Genomic DNA, 14,209 nt, shown 5'->3' with positions numbered 1-14,209 from the left:
CTAATTTCATGAGATGATTTCCTTCACTCTTCCCCCACTTCAGAGTATTCCTTCTCCCCTCTCTTTTGTACTTCTTCTAAGATCACCATATAACAAAACCAGTGCCTTGTGGGTAGTGCCACTGGTTTCCAACTCCTTTCAGTTGTGACTTTCTCTTTAGTAATACCCTCAGATCTATCCTTTAGGGGTATGAATTTCTTCAATTTGTGTACCAATAGAAAAGGACCAGAAGATGCCTGAAGCAATTGTCCTTAGCAGAACTAACTCCATCCTTTCCTCCCCCAAGCATTGCTGTAAAACTTAGTTATGCCTTGGTTTCTTTTGAAGGTCTTTCTCTATTTGAAAAGTCATAAAATATAAATCAAAAATCATTTTCAACTTTCTCTCTCCTCTGTTCACTGTATAAACTAGAGGCTTCAAACAAGGACATAAAAAGGTATTAAACATTTATAATAACCTCTTGGTGTTTGAGAAAGCAGTACCTTTACAACAAGTGGCAAAACAGCAAATAATTTGTTGATGAAAAAGTATTGGTAAAGCATATTCAAAGAGAGAAAGATAAAAAAGTGAATGGTAAAAAGAGAAACAGATGGTCAGAGCCAGGATTGTTTGTGGGGGAGGGAGGTGGGGATAGGAACTGAGACTGAGCATGGAAGTATAGGATCAACTGGGTTCTGTCTCTTTAGCTCAACTGATGCAATACCTTGTATCTCCATCTTACACACTCAGGGCTGATTAGAGTCTATCAGAGCCACTGCATCTCCCTTTCCTCACTCACCATAGCATCAAAGTTGAAGCCAGTTGGCAGGCTATGGCTTAAAGCAAACAACTCTTGTTCACACTATCATGCATGCCCTATCTACCCCTACTGTATCCCCATGCTTCTCCAATGCAGTAGCACTAAACCTTATTAAGTCAGTGCTGTTGTAGCGTCTCATCTCCTGCCTTCAGAACACTTGCTCATTTTTTGCTTCTCATGAGGTTTGTGATCTCCCTTTCATTTTAGATGAGGGTGAAGGTGAAGGAGACTGCCTTTTCAGACACATAGACCCCAGGGGCTCAAATAGATATTAAATAACATGTCTACCAGCAAACACCAATTGCTAATGTCATACACACATATGTATATATATATATGTATGTGTATGTACATGTACATATACATATAAAAGTAAAATAAATCATCCTCTGACAAGGTATCCCTCCCTCTTTTTCTTCTTGCCTTAACCCCTTCTCATTCTCAACAAGTCTCCTCTGTTTGAAAGTCTCTCTTTGGAGATACTGAAAGTCATAAAACCATTCTGGTTTGCCTGGATGACTTCACCTGAATCTTGAGCAGCAGAATAAGGGGAAAGGTAGAAATGAGAGAAGTGCTTTTCAGACTTTACGTTAATGTAGAAGAAGGCCAATTCATAGAAGGGATTATACATTATTCTTTTTTTTTTTTTGGTTGTCAACATTTTTTTTTTATTAATTAATTAATTTATTTCACTTTTAACATTCATTTTCACAGAATTTTTGGGCTCCAAATTTTCTCCCCTCTTGTCCCCTCCCCCCACCCCAAAACACCGAGCATTCTAATTGCCCCCATCACCACTCCGTTCTCTCCTCCATCATTCCTCTCTGCCCTTGTCTCCATCCTCTCCTCTGTCCTGTTGTGCCAAATAACTTTCTATAGTCCTTTACCTGTATTTCTTATTTCCTAGCTGCAAGAACAGTACTTGACAGTTATTCCTAATACTTTGAGTTCCAACTTCTTTTCCTCCCTCCATCCCCTCCCCCTCCCTTTGGAAGGCAAGCAATTCAATATAGGTCAAATCTGTGTAGTTTTGCAAATGACTTCCATAATAGTCGTGTTGTATAAGACTAACTATATTTCCCTCCATCCTATCCTGCTTCCAATTACTTCTATTCTCTCTTTTGATCCTGTCCCTCCCTGTGAGTGTCGACCTCAAATTTTACCCTTCTCCCCATGCCCTCCCTTCCATTGTCCCCCCCACCCAGTTTATCCCCTTGTCCCCCACCTTTCTGTATTGTAAGATAGGTTTTCATACCAAAATGAGTGTGCATTTTATTCCTTCCTTTAATGGAATGTGATGAGAGTAAACTTCATGTTTTTCTTTCACCTCCCCTCTTTTTCCCCAAACTAAAAAAATCTTTTGCTTGCCTCTTTTATGAGAGATAATTTGCCCCATTCCATTTCTCCCTTTCTCCTCTCATATATTTCTCTCTCTCACTGCTTGGTTTCATTTTTTTTAAAGATATGATCCCATCCTATTCAATTCACTCTGCGCACTCTGTTTCTATGAGAGTGTGCGTGTGCATGTGTGTGTGTGTACAAGTACCCAGATACTGAATAGTTTCAAGAGTTACTAATATTGTCTTTCCATGTAGGGATGTAAACAGTTCAATTTTTATAAGTCCCTTATGACTTCTCTTTGCTGTTCACCTTTTCATGCTTCTCTTCATTCTTGTGTTTGAAAGTCAAATTTTCTTTTCAGCTCTGGTCTTTTCATCAAGAATGCTTGAAAGTCCCCAATTTCATTGAAAGACCAATTTTTCTGCTGAAGTATTATACTCAGTTTTGCTGGGTAGGTGATTCTTGGTTTTAGTCCTAGTTCCTTTGACTTCTGGAATATCCTATTCCATGCCCTTCGATCCCTTAATGTAAAAGCTGCTAGATCTGGTCTTATCCTGATTGCATTTCCACAGTACTTGAATTGTTTCTTTCTAGCTGCTTGCAATATTTCTCCTTGACCTGGAAATTCTGTAATTTGGCCACAATATTCCTAGGAGTTTCTCTTTTTGGATCTTTTTCGGGTGGTGATCGGTGGATTCTTTCAATATTTATTTTGCCCACTGGTTCTAGAATATCAGGGCAGTTTTCCTTGATAATTTAATGAAATATGATGTCTAGGCTCTTTTTTTGATCATGGCTTTCAGGTAGTCCCATAATTTTTAAATTGTCCCGCCTGGATCTATTTTCCAGGTCAGTTGTTTTTCCAATGAGATATTTCACATTATCTTCCATTTTGTCATTCTTTTCTTTTTGTTTTGTGATTTCTTGGTTTCTCATAAAGTCATTAGCCTCCATCTGTTCCATTCTAATTTTGAAAGAACTATTTTCTTCAGTGAGCTTTTGAATCTCCTTTTCCATTTGGCTAATTCTGCTTTTGAAAGCATTCTTCTCCTCATTGGCTTCTTGAACCTCCTTTGCCAATTGAGTTAGCCTATTTTTCAGGGTGTTATTTTCTTCAGCATTTTTTGGGGTCTCCTTTAGCAGGGTGCTGATCTGTTGTTCATACTTTGCTTGCAAGTCTTTTATTGCTCTTCCCAGTTTTTCCTCCACCTCTCTAACATAATTTTGAAAATTTTTTGAGCTCTTTATGACCTTTTCCCAGAACGGATCCCATTGCGTATGCTGGGATGTAGAAGCACTGACTTCCATGTCTTCCCCTGATGGTGAGCACCACTCTTCCTCATCAGAAGGGAGGGGAGGAGAAACCTGCTCACCAAGAAAGTAACCCTCTATAGTCTTGGTTTTTTTCCCTTTTCTGGGCATTTTCCCAGCCAGTGACTTGAGCTCTGAATATTCTCCTCACACACACCTCGCCTCCGGATCCTCCCAGCCAGTGCTTGGGGTCTGAGGCTCAAATGCTGCTTCCCAGACTCAGGGCTTTGGGTGGGGGCAGGGCTGCTATTCAGTGTGAGATTATGTTCAGGTGCTCAGGTGGGGGCAGGGCCACCTTATGGGCTTAGTTCCCTCAGGGGCTTTATGCAGGGACCTTCAACAATGGATCCGGGCTCCTGCCTGCTTGGGGAGCTTTGGTCTGCTCCCACCTCTGCTGTTGCCTCCCGAGGGGGCCTGAGTATGGGGGCACCCCACTCCCCTCTCGACCCACCAAAGAGACCCTCTCACCGACCCTTGTCACCTGTGGGTGGAGGGACCCGCGCGGCTACTGGAGATTCTGTCCCTGAAGTCCGCTCGGATCTTCTCCTCTCAGTGCCGGGGCCGGGGCAGGACTGGGCTGGGCTCCGCATCTGCAGAGTGACTGACCTTTTTCAAGAGGTTTGCAGGTCCCTCTGGAACAGAAATTTTATCTGCTCTGCTGTTATGTGGCTTCTCCTGCTCCCGAATTTATTGGCAGGTCTTTACTACAGATGTTTCATGGGCTGTGGGTTCGGAGCCAGCGTATTTGTCTGTTTCTACTCTGCCATCTTGGCTCTGCCCCCCGATTATATATTATTCTAAGGTATATTTTGCAGGGCAATATTATCAGTCAATAATCCATCATTATTGAAAACTCTAAAAAAATTTCTTTAACATCATCTGACTGTTATTCTTGTGGGGAAGAGTGGAGTTGGAAAGAGTGCAACAGGAAACAGTATCTTCCAGAAAAATGTATTTCTTTCCAGACTGTCAGCATAACCTGTAACTGAGACAGTACAGGAAAGTACCAGGATATGGGAAGGAAAGACACTGGTCATTGTGGATACTCCTCCCGTTTTGAAGAATGAATGGATAAACAAGAGGAAATCTCTGCATTCTAATTATGGTGGTTCAATTGGGCCGGTACACAGAAGAGGACAAGGAAGTCTACAGATATGTCAGAAAGGTTTTTGATAAGCCCTATAAGAAAATGGTCCTCCTTTTTACAAGGAAAGAAGATTTAGAGGGTGGGAGTTTGAGTGATTATGTGAAAAATTCAACCAATAAGTTTCTTAAGAAGGTCATTAAAAAGCATAAGATTCCATACTATGCTTTCAATCACAAAACTACTGAAGAGAAAGAGAAGAAAAGTCAATTGGATGACCTGATGAAAATCATTATGGATCTCAACTGTGTTAAAGGTAAACACAAAACACAGTGAGATCAGCAATGTTTGCCTTTTGCATTTTTGCATCCTCCTTTAGTCCCCTTTTCCTCCTATCCCCGCTCCAAGTTCCTTACTGACATCCTCCTGATGGCCCAGGGCTCCTCACTACGGTCCTTCTCCAGGGAAGAGAGCCTTTGTGTGGCACAGACACTTCTTGAAGATACCAGGGATATCAAGACCTGTAGTCCAGTATGAGTTCCCCTGGCACATGATTTCCCCAAATTATGTGCCTCCCTGCTAGGTTTCTCTAAAGCTGTCCTCAATCTTCTCTACAGACATTGCATGCATTCATGCCCTCACATATAGTCTCAGATGTTCTGGTTATCCTTGCTTTTGCCTTTGACTGAGTAACTAGTTTTGGATTATTCCTCTTTTTTCTTTCTCATCAATAACTCCTAGTTCTGCTTTATTTTTTAAAGTAGATATATGTGCAAGAATGCATGACATCATGTTTACTTCTTATATTTAAGTGGAAAGAAGAAAAGAAGAAAGGAAGAGAGGAAAGGATAAATGAGCAAAAGAATGAAGGAAGGAAACAAGCATTTATTAAACATTTATTATGTGCCAGACACTCACAAGCAAAAAGAAAATAGTCCCTTCCCTCACGAAGATTACATTTTGAAACAGGAAGACAATGGTACTCTGCCCACCAGGATTAGGTCTGGGAGGAGAATGAAGGCTGTCCAGGGCTCTCCACAGAAAAGGGGAGGCTACAGAAGGAAATCATCAATGGAACAAGGGGGGTAGGAATATTCTAAGTTGAGAAAACTGTAGGGGTTATTGGATGTTCCATGGCAAGAAGATTCTGGGCACCAAAGGAAATTCTGGAGCAGGACAACATATTTTGGAAATCTGAGAGCCAGGAACAAGGTTGGGAGGAGATTCAAGACTAGCTTGGATCCATTCACAAAATTTAGGCTCCAGGGGGGATTCAGTGTGAGAAAAGGAACCTACTCTAAACGGGGAGATCTCAGATGGAGAAGGTCACAGGCATGATTGGATATTTCAGGTAAAAGAGGGCCTAAGTGATTAATTCAAGAAGTTCAAGGCAAGATAACATGGTTTAGAGGTCTGAGAGCCTAGAAGAGGACCAGGTGGGGACACTTGAGGAGACTCAATAGCTTAAATGGGAAGCAGTAAGAGTCTATCTTTCCCAATAACTAACTTAACCCTCGGAACCAGATAGAGTATCTTGAATTATGGCAGCATTGCCATAGAGATGAGGAGAAACCATTCCAGGAATGGGAAAATGCCAGTGAAAACACTCAGAACCAATAGACAGAAGAACAGTAAGAAGGCTGGTATCACTGAATGCAAGAGTACATGTTGCTATGGGCCTCACTAAGTAGTCTGGAGCCTGGAAGCTCAAAGACCAGACTCTTCAGGGCTTTCTTTGTTGGGGCAAAAACAACTACAAAATGTTTCAGAGTGGGCTGTTTGTTTTAGGGTGGGCCATGCAAGAGCTCACTGGTGCCAAGATATTGCTTCAGCTGAATGGAATTATGCTATAGACACGTTTACCCATGCCATCATTTAGGGGGTCACTTTTGAGGGAGTTAGGGTGAAAGGAGAGAGAGAATAGAATAAAGAAGGGGAAAATAGGATGGAGGGAAATAAAGTACACAATAGTAACTGTGAAAAAATTTTTGAAACAAGTTTCTTTGATAAAGTCCTCATTTCTCAAATATATAAAGCATTGAGTCAAATTTATAAAAGTTAGAGCCATTCCTCAATTGATAAATAATCAAAAGATCTGAACAGTTTTCAGATGAAATAATCAAAGGTATTTGAAAAATGGTCTAGTTCACTTTTTATTGGAGAAAAGCAAATTAAAACAGTTCTAAGGTACTACATCACACTTATTAGATTGGCTAATTTGACAGAAAAGGACAAATGACAAATAGAGGGGATGTCAGAAAAACAAGACATTCATGCATTGTTGGTGAAGTTGTGACCTAATTCAACTAATCTGGAGAGCAATTTGAAGCTTTGCCCAAAGAGCTATAAAACCACGCATTCCCTTTGACCTAACAATACCACTGTATTTTTGTGTGTACCCCAAAAAAGATTCAAAAAAAGGAAAGGACCTGTTTGCACATAAAGATTTATAGCATCTCTTTTCTGATTGCAAGGAAGTGGAAATTGAGGGGATGCCCATCAATTGGGGGAATGGCTGGACAAGTTATGGCATGTGATTATGATGGAATTATACTACAGGAAATGATGAGCAGGATGCTCTCAGAAAAACTTGGAAATACATGAGCTGATATTGTACTGTATGTGAATTGTACTGTGTATGAAGTATGAAGTATCTGTATGAAGTATCAGAAATATGATTATCTGTGAATGGCTTAGTTGTTCTAACCAATACAATGATCTAAGAGAACTCTGAAGGACTTATAATGAAAAATGTTATCTATTCCTAGAGAATAAACTGGTGTTGTCTGAATACAGACTGAAGCATACTTTGTTTTTCTTCAGTTTTTTTGTCCATGTTTTCTTTCATAACATGACTAATATGGAAGTGTCTCATGTGACTGCTCATGTATAACCTATTTCATATTGCTTGTTTTCTCAATGAAAGGAGGATGAGGAGGGAGGAAGGGAGAGAATTTCAAACTCAAAGTTTTAAAAAGAAATTTTAAAAATTGTTTTTTTGGATGTACCTGGGGGAACATTAAATTAAATTAAAAATTGAGAGGAAAAGATAATTGCCATCTTGGACAGTTGACTAAACAGCTTTGCAGCATATTCTGAAACAGTATGGTTGATAAGATTTTGATAGTGTTTGATACCATCATGATGGTGCTTGGTTATAATCTGTTAATGATGTTATTGTGAAAAAATAGATGAGACAATGATATCTAGGGTAAGTTAGTACCCTGGTTCATCTTGTGCAAGAAGTTTTAAAACCCCCTTTTAAAATCAATTGAAAATATGAAAGAATGATATTTTCCCTAGTACAAAATTCTTTCTAGATATTTCTCTTGGGTAGTATTGTAGCAGAGGTCTTTCATCTTCCCCTCTCAAACTAGATAAATACAACCACAAAATAAATAAGAAAGAAATTAAGGAAATGAATGAAACTTTAGACAAACTATATATAGATATCTGGAGAGAATTAAAGGGAAGTAGAAAGGAATATACTGTTTTCTCAGTAGTTGGTGGTACTTTAACAAAAACTGTAACTTTTGACCATATGCAAACATTTTATGGTTAAAAGCAGAAAAACAGAAATATTAAAAGTGTTCTTTTCAGATCATAATGGAATGTTATATTTAATTAGAGACCAAGGAAACAAATATTAAAAACTAATTGGAGATTAAACAGGCTAATCTTAAAAAATGAGTGTGTTAAAGAACAAGCAAAGAAACAATAATTTCATTAAAAATAGCAATACTGAGATAACATATAAAATCCTATGGATGAATGTGGCACCACAGGGAGCAAGAACACTTTGGGGTCAGTGCGCTTGAAGCACGTAACTTTGACTTTTGAGAGGAGGAGAGTAGTCCCTGAGGTGGAGCCTCCAGGAAGAATTCAGAAAATAGCAGCAAAGAGGATTTGAGGCCTAGAGTAACATTACCCACAACTTGGGATTAAAACATAATAATAATAATAATAATAATAATAAACAACTAAAATAGAATAGCACAAATTAAAAATAAAAATGAGTAAGCAAAGGAAAAATAATCTGACCATTGATAGCTTCTTTGGTGTAAAAGAAGGTCTGGTATTACTTAGATATCACTAACAAATATGAAATTAAAGTAATAATAAGGAGTTATTTGGCTTAATTATATGCCAATAAAATTTAACCATTTAAGAAGAATGGAAGAATATTAACAAAAATGTAGATTCACTCAGTTAGCAGAAGAGGAAATAGAATATCTAAATAAACCTGTTTTGGAAAAAGAAATTGAACAGGTCTTTGAATGAGCTTACTAAGAGAAAAACACCAGGACTAGATGGATTTGCAAGTGAATTTTATCAAACATTTAGAGGTCAATTAATTCCAATATTAAGTAAATTATTTGGAATAATAGGTAAAGAAGGGATTCCACTAAACTCCTTTTTATGAAACAAATATGATACTGATACCTAAACCAGGAAGAGTAGAAACAGAAAAAGAAATTTATAGATCAATTTCATTAATAAATATGGATACAAAAATCCTAAACAAAATACTAGCTAAAAGATTACACCAATATGTTACAAAGATTATACCTTATATCAAATTGAATTTATATCAAGAGTGCCAAGATGGGAGGCGAAACCAAGATGACAGAGTAACAGCATGGAATTGCTAGCACTCTCCCCACAAACACAGCCAAATACCTGTAAAAAATGACTCTAAACAAATTCTGGACCTGCAGAACCCACAGAAAGACAGAGTGAAGCAAATCTCCAGTCCACAACAGCCTGGGACATTGATGTGAAGTGTCTATCACACCATGCTGAAAGCAGAGTGCAGTCCACTGTGGGCCATGCTGGCACAGATGGGACCTGCGCAGACCTGGGGCGGGGGGGAACAGAATCACTGGTACCTGTGGTGGTTTCCAGACTTCACAACCCCAAAACACCAAGGAAAAATTGGAAGGTCTGTGGAAAAAAACAGTGAGACCTATGTGAGAGAGTAGAGTGATTGGGGCGCATCCTCAGGGTAGCAGAGCGGGTGGAGGAGTCCATGAAGGAGACCATGGTGGTCACAGCAGGGGCAGGGGCCGTGGCTGATTCTGGAGTTCTAGGCCCATAGATTGTTGGGGAATTGAATGGCTGACAGTATACCTCCCACTCCCACCAGAAGTAGAGAATTACCTTACAAAGAGCTCGAAAGTCAAGTAAAGAGCAGGGAAAATGAGCAAAAACTGGAATAAGAATCAAACTATAGAATGTTACTTTGGTGACAAGGAAGATCAAAGTATACAAACTGAAGACAACAAAACCAAAGCTGAATCAAAGATGAAGGCATCCAAAACTTCCATGAAAAATATGAATTGGTCTCAGGCCATGGAAGAGCTGAAAAAGGATATTGAAAATCAAGTAAAAGAAGTAGAGGAAAAATTGGGAAGAAAAATGAGAGTGATGTAAGAAAATCATGAAAAATGAGTCAACTGCTTGCTAAAAGAAATCCCAGAAAAGCTGAAGAAAATAACACTTTAAAAAATAGACAAACCCAAATGGCAAAAGAGATCCAAAAGGCCAATGAAAAGAATAATGCCCTAAAAAGCAGAAAGGAGGTCCAAAAGCTCACTGAAGAAAATAATTCCTTAAAGATCAGAATGGAGCAGATGGAAGCTAATGACTTTATGAAAAAATCAATTGTAAAACAAAGTCAAAGGAATAAAAAAATAGCAGACTTTGTGAAATGTCTCATTGGTAAAACAACTGACCTGGAAAATAGATCCAAGAAAGACAATTTAAAATTATTGGACTAAGGTGAAAGCCATGATGAACAAAAGAGCCTAGCCGTCATCTTTCAAGAAATTATCAGGAAAACTGTGCTGAACCAGAACAGAACCAGAGGGTAAAATAGATATTGAAAGAATCCACCAATCACCTCCTGAAAAATATTCCAAAAGGCAAGCTCCTAGGAATATTGTAGCCAAATTCCAGAGCTTCCAGGTCAAGGAGAAAATATTGCAGGTAGCCAGAAAGAAACAATTCTAGTATTGTGGAAATGCAATCGATATTACACAATACCTAGCAGCTTCTACATGAAGGGATCAGAGGGCTTGGGATATGACATTATAAGGCTTTGGCTTCAACCTGGAAACATCTGGCTTCAAGTCTTCAACATTCAGAAGCTGTCAAGATTGGCAAGGCTGACTGTATACAACATTATGAACTTTGCTCTGGAAATCAAGTACATGGCTATGGTTTAGGAAAGGCAAAAAGATTGACCAGTACAAAGGAAAGAGGGATTTGGATTCTCTGAAAGGATATGTGGAGTTGTAGCTATGGAGTGTTGTCAAGTTTTATGCTCCATGATGTGGTCACTGTAAGAATCTGGCTCCTAGGTGGGAGAGCCTCTTCAAAAAGGGATTCCCAGGCTTGACCGGGGTCAAGAGAGGAAAAGTAGATTGTACTGTTGAAGGAGCTATTTGCAGCAAATATTCGGTATGAGGTTACCCCCACTGCCATTCTTCTGTGCAGGAGAAAAAAATCACTGAATATAATGGAACTAGGGATCTTGAAACATTACACAACTTTGTTTTGTGACAGGCAAAAGATGAACTGCAGAATCTCATTTGGGAGACATTTCCCTGACTGTTCTCATATGCCCAACTTTAGGAGTTAATCCAATATTAATGTTACTGGGTCTCCAATGGTGATTATTTGGGAAACTGAATGTGCTAAATTTGTGATTTCTTATGTGTGTGCATGTTTTTTTAAGCCAATACTCTGTATTGATTCTTTATTAGGTTTGTCTGGGTAAATATCTAACAAATAGTCACTGGGCAAACTGATTATTTTCTGCTGCACTAGAGCAATAACTGCCCTTTGACTTTCCTTTGATAAAATTCAAATGTTTTCCTTTAAGACATAAATCGAGGTGAGGAAAATCACATTAAGGGAATTGGCACACTATTTTTGGCATTAGGATCATCTTGGTCAGAAGCAGCTGCCAAAGTATAGTTTGTGAATCTTTCACAGTTGCCAGAAAGGTGTGAACCTGTAGAACTCCTGTTGTTGCCTTTAAAAGTAAAACTCACCACTTCTTAATTAGACTTTAGGTAACTTGTTAAAAAAAGAGTTTAAAGATCAAACTCCCACTTTTGGAAGATCCTGAAATGCCACCACCATGGGATTCTTGTTTCTGTTCCTGTTTCATCATGGGAGGTTAGTCAAAATGAAAGTGATGGCACTTTTAACCTGTGCCTGAGTAAGATTATTTGATGCCATAATTATATGTGTGTGTGTGTCTCTCTGCATGTCAGGTGAATTGTCACTTGAAATTCTCTTGTTTGTTCCTTATGGGGTAAAAATCACAGTGCTTCATTTCTCTTTACTTTTCAAACGTTGAAGTTTGATTATTCTACTCATAGAGGAGTAGGAGAGGTACCAAAGAGCCTTTTGAAATGTATTTTCAAAGCTCTCCTAGACTTGGAAAAGGGCTACTATAGGAAACTTTGAAAGTAGCCCTGAGTATATTCTATTAATAAATTTTTAAATTCCTTAATGAAGATTCAGATTATACTCCTCACCTGAAAAAAAGTAAGAAATAGGGTGATCTTTTGTTTGCTCATTTAACTAAGTGTGATCATAAAGATATGAAATATTGCTGCAGTGTTCTAAATGCAGAACCATAACTAGGGTAAGTAGACCAGGGCTTTGGCACAGCACACTGAAAGTTAAAGGGCACAAAAATTAACACATCTACTTAAGCTAGATGGTGCTGTAATAATTGCTTCCTCCTGCTCAATTGCATTCATTAATTATATGTATTATTTTTCACAGTCAATTTGCAAAGTTGATTTGAGGGCTCATTTTATCCTAAACACACATATTGTTCTTCTTGCCCCGTGGAGTAAAAAATTCCTAGTTATGGCTCTGCCTGTAACCTCTCCAAAAATTTCCTAACAATGTAAGTGATCCCTTAAGAAATTTATTTTGAATATGGACACTTTGTATTGCCTGGAAAGATGACTCTATGGTTTTTAAGCATGCTTTTCTCCATGCCCCTCCTCCCCGACCCTTTGTGACCAAAACCAAAGAACTGGTGGAATGTGTCTTAAGTCTTTGCGGAGTTAAGCTGCTCCATAGGAAGTTGTTTCTCTTGTGTTATTCACCATGAAATTAATTACATCTTGATTAGCCACCTTGTTTCCAATCCCCTTCTAAAAATTCTTCATCCCCATCATCCTAACTTCCCCCCATTTCCCAATTTTTCCCTTTCTTTGTTCCAACTCAAGATACCTCATTTAGCACAAGGTAACAGATGGCAAGAAGCCTTACCCATTAGCATATATATTTACATATGTATGTATACACATCCATATTGTATACATATTTTTTTCTGGCACTTTAAAGCAGAGAATTAAGCAGACCATCTTAACCATCTCTGCCTAAGAAAGTCTTTATTAATCACACACAGTTGGTTCACAGATGGTTTTTAAAAACTGTCTAACAATCCTCATGAATGGTTGGAGCTTTGCATCATGAGTATCTTGTAATAAAAAAAAGTCAAAGCGGTACACTTTGTTTACACTGAAACTTTGTAAATAAACTCTTTTTTTTTAAAAGGATATATGATGCTGGTCTAAATCTTTTTCAGCAAAAATGTTCCAGTTTTCCTAACACTTCTTTTCAAGTAAAGAGTCTTCCAATAATGTATATTCCTGCCTTAATCTGAGATGGTGACTGGTACGTGTATTAATCTCTATGTATTGCTTCTCTAGTTTATTTAACTTTTCTGATTTTTATCCAGGATCAGATAATTTTGAAAAATACTATTTTTTGGTGTAGTCTCAGATCTGTTAGAGCCAATTTACATTCATTCCCCACATATTTATGATGTCCCTCGATATTCTTGACCTTTTATTGACCCATATGAATTTCATTGTTATTTCATCTAACTCTAAAACATATCCCTTTGGTTATCTTGTTGACATAGAGGTAAATCTATTATTTTAATATTATTTACACTTTTGCCGTATTGGCATGAGCTAGCCATGGACACTGAATATTGTTAAAAATTATTAATCTTTTCTTTCCTATAAAAATGTTTTATAATTGCATTTGTATAAGTCTTATATGTATTAGTTGTTATGACATTTAGTGCATTTTAAAAATCAGAATGGAATTTATCTTCCTTTGTTGGGTTTTATTGGTAATAATATTTATTGGTTAATGATTTTTATGGATTTATTTTGTATATTGCTACTTTGCTGAAGCAATTAATACCTTGATTAACTTTCTGTTGATTCTCTGAAGTTCTCTAAATAAACCATCAACTTCTCTATGTATAAAAGTAATTTTTCCTCCTTTTTTGCCTATTCTAATTCTTTCAATTCATTTTTCTTATTGCAGTAATGTAATATATCAGAGAAAGTTCTGGTCTCAAAGACAAGAGAATCTGGGTTTAGTATATAATGACTGAATAACCCTGAGAAAATCACTCAACCTCTCAGGGCTCTAGGTAACCTGAGACTACAAAGTGCTGAGAAGGTTTTGATCCATATTTTTTAGGGTGAGTTTCCTCATTCAGGAATTCTCTAAAACAATGAAATCACAGGTTCAGTTCCTATATCTATCATATTGTTACAGCTAAAATTTCCAGAACTAAAGCATGTGATAGTGGAAACAATGAGCATCGTTTCTTTACCTTT

General features: G+C 37.9%; 1 protein-coding gene across 2 annotated transcripts in view; it reads left to right on the top strand.

The window, feature by feature from the left end:
* LOC140533024 (GTPase IMAP family member 4-like) overlaps positions 1–14,209 on the top strand; it is a 71,946-nt gene that overhangs the window by 15,192 nt on the left and 42,545 nt on the right. The window lies entirely within an intron of this gene.

Source organism: Notamacropus eugenii, chromosome 3, assembly GCF_028372415.1.
Source record: "Notamacropus eugenii isolate mMacEug1 chromosome 3, mMacEug1.pri_v2, whole genome shotgun sequence".
NCBI classification, from domain to species: domain Eukaryota; kingdom Metazoa; phylum Chordata; class Mammalia; order Diprotodontia; family Macropodidae; genus Notamacropus; species Notamacropus eugenii.
The sequence above is the reverse complement of the archived record's forward strand: the minus strand, read 5'-3'. Positions and strand labels throughout refer to the sequence as shown.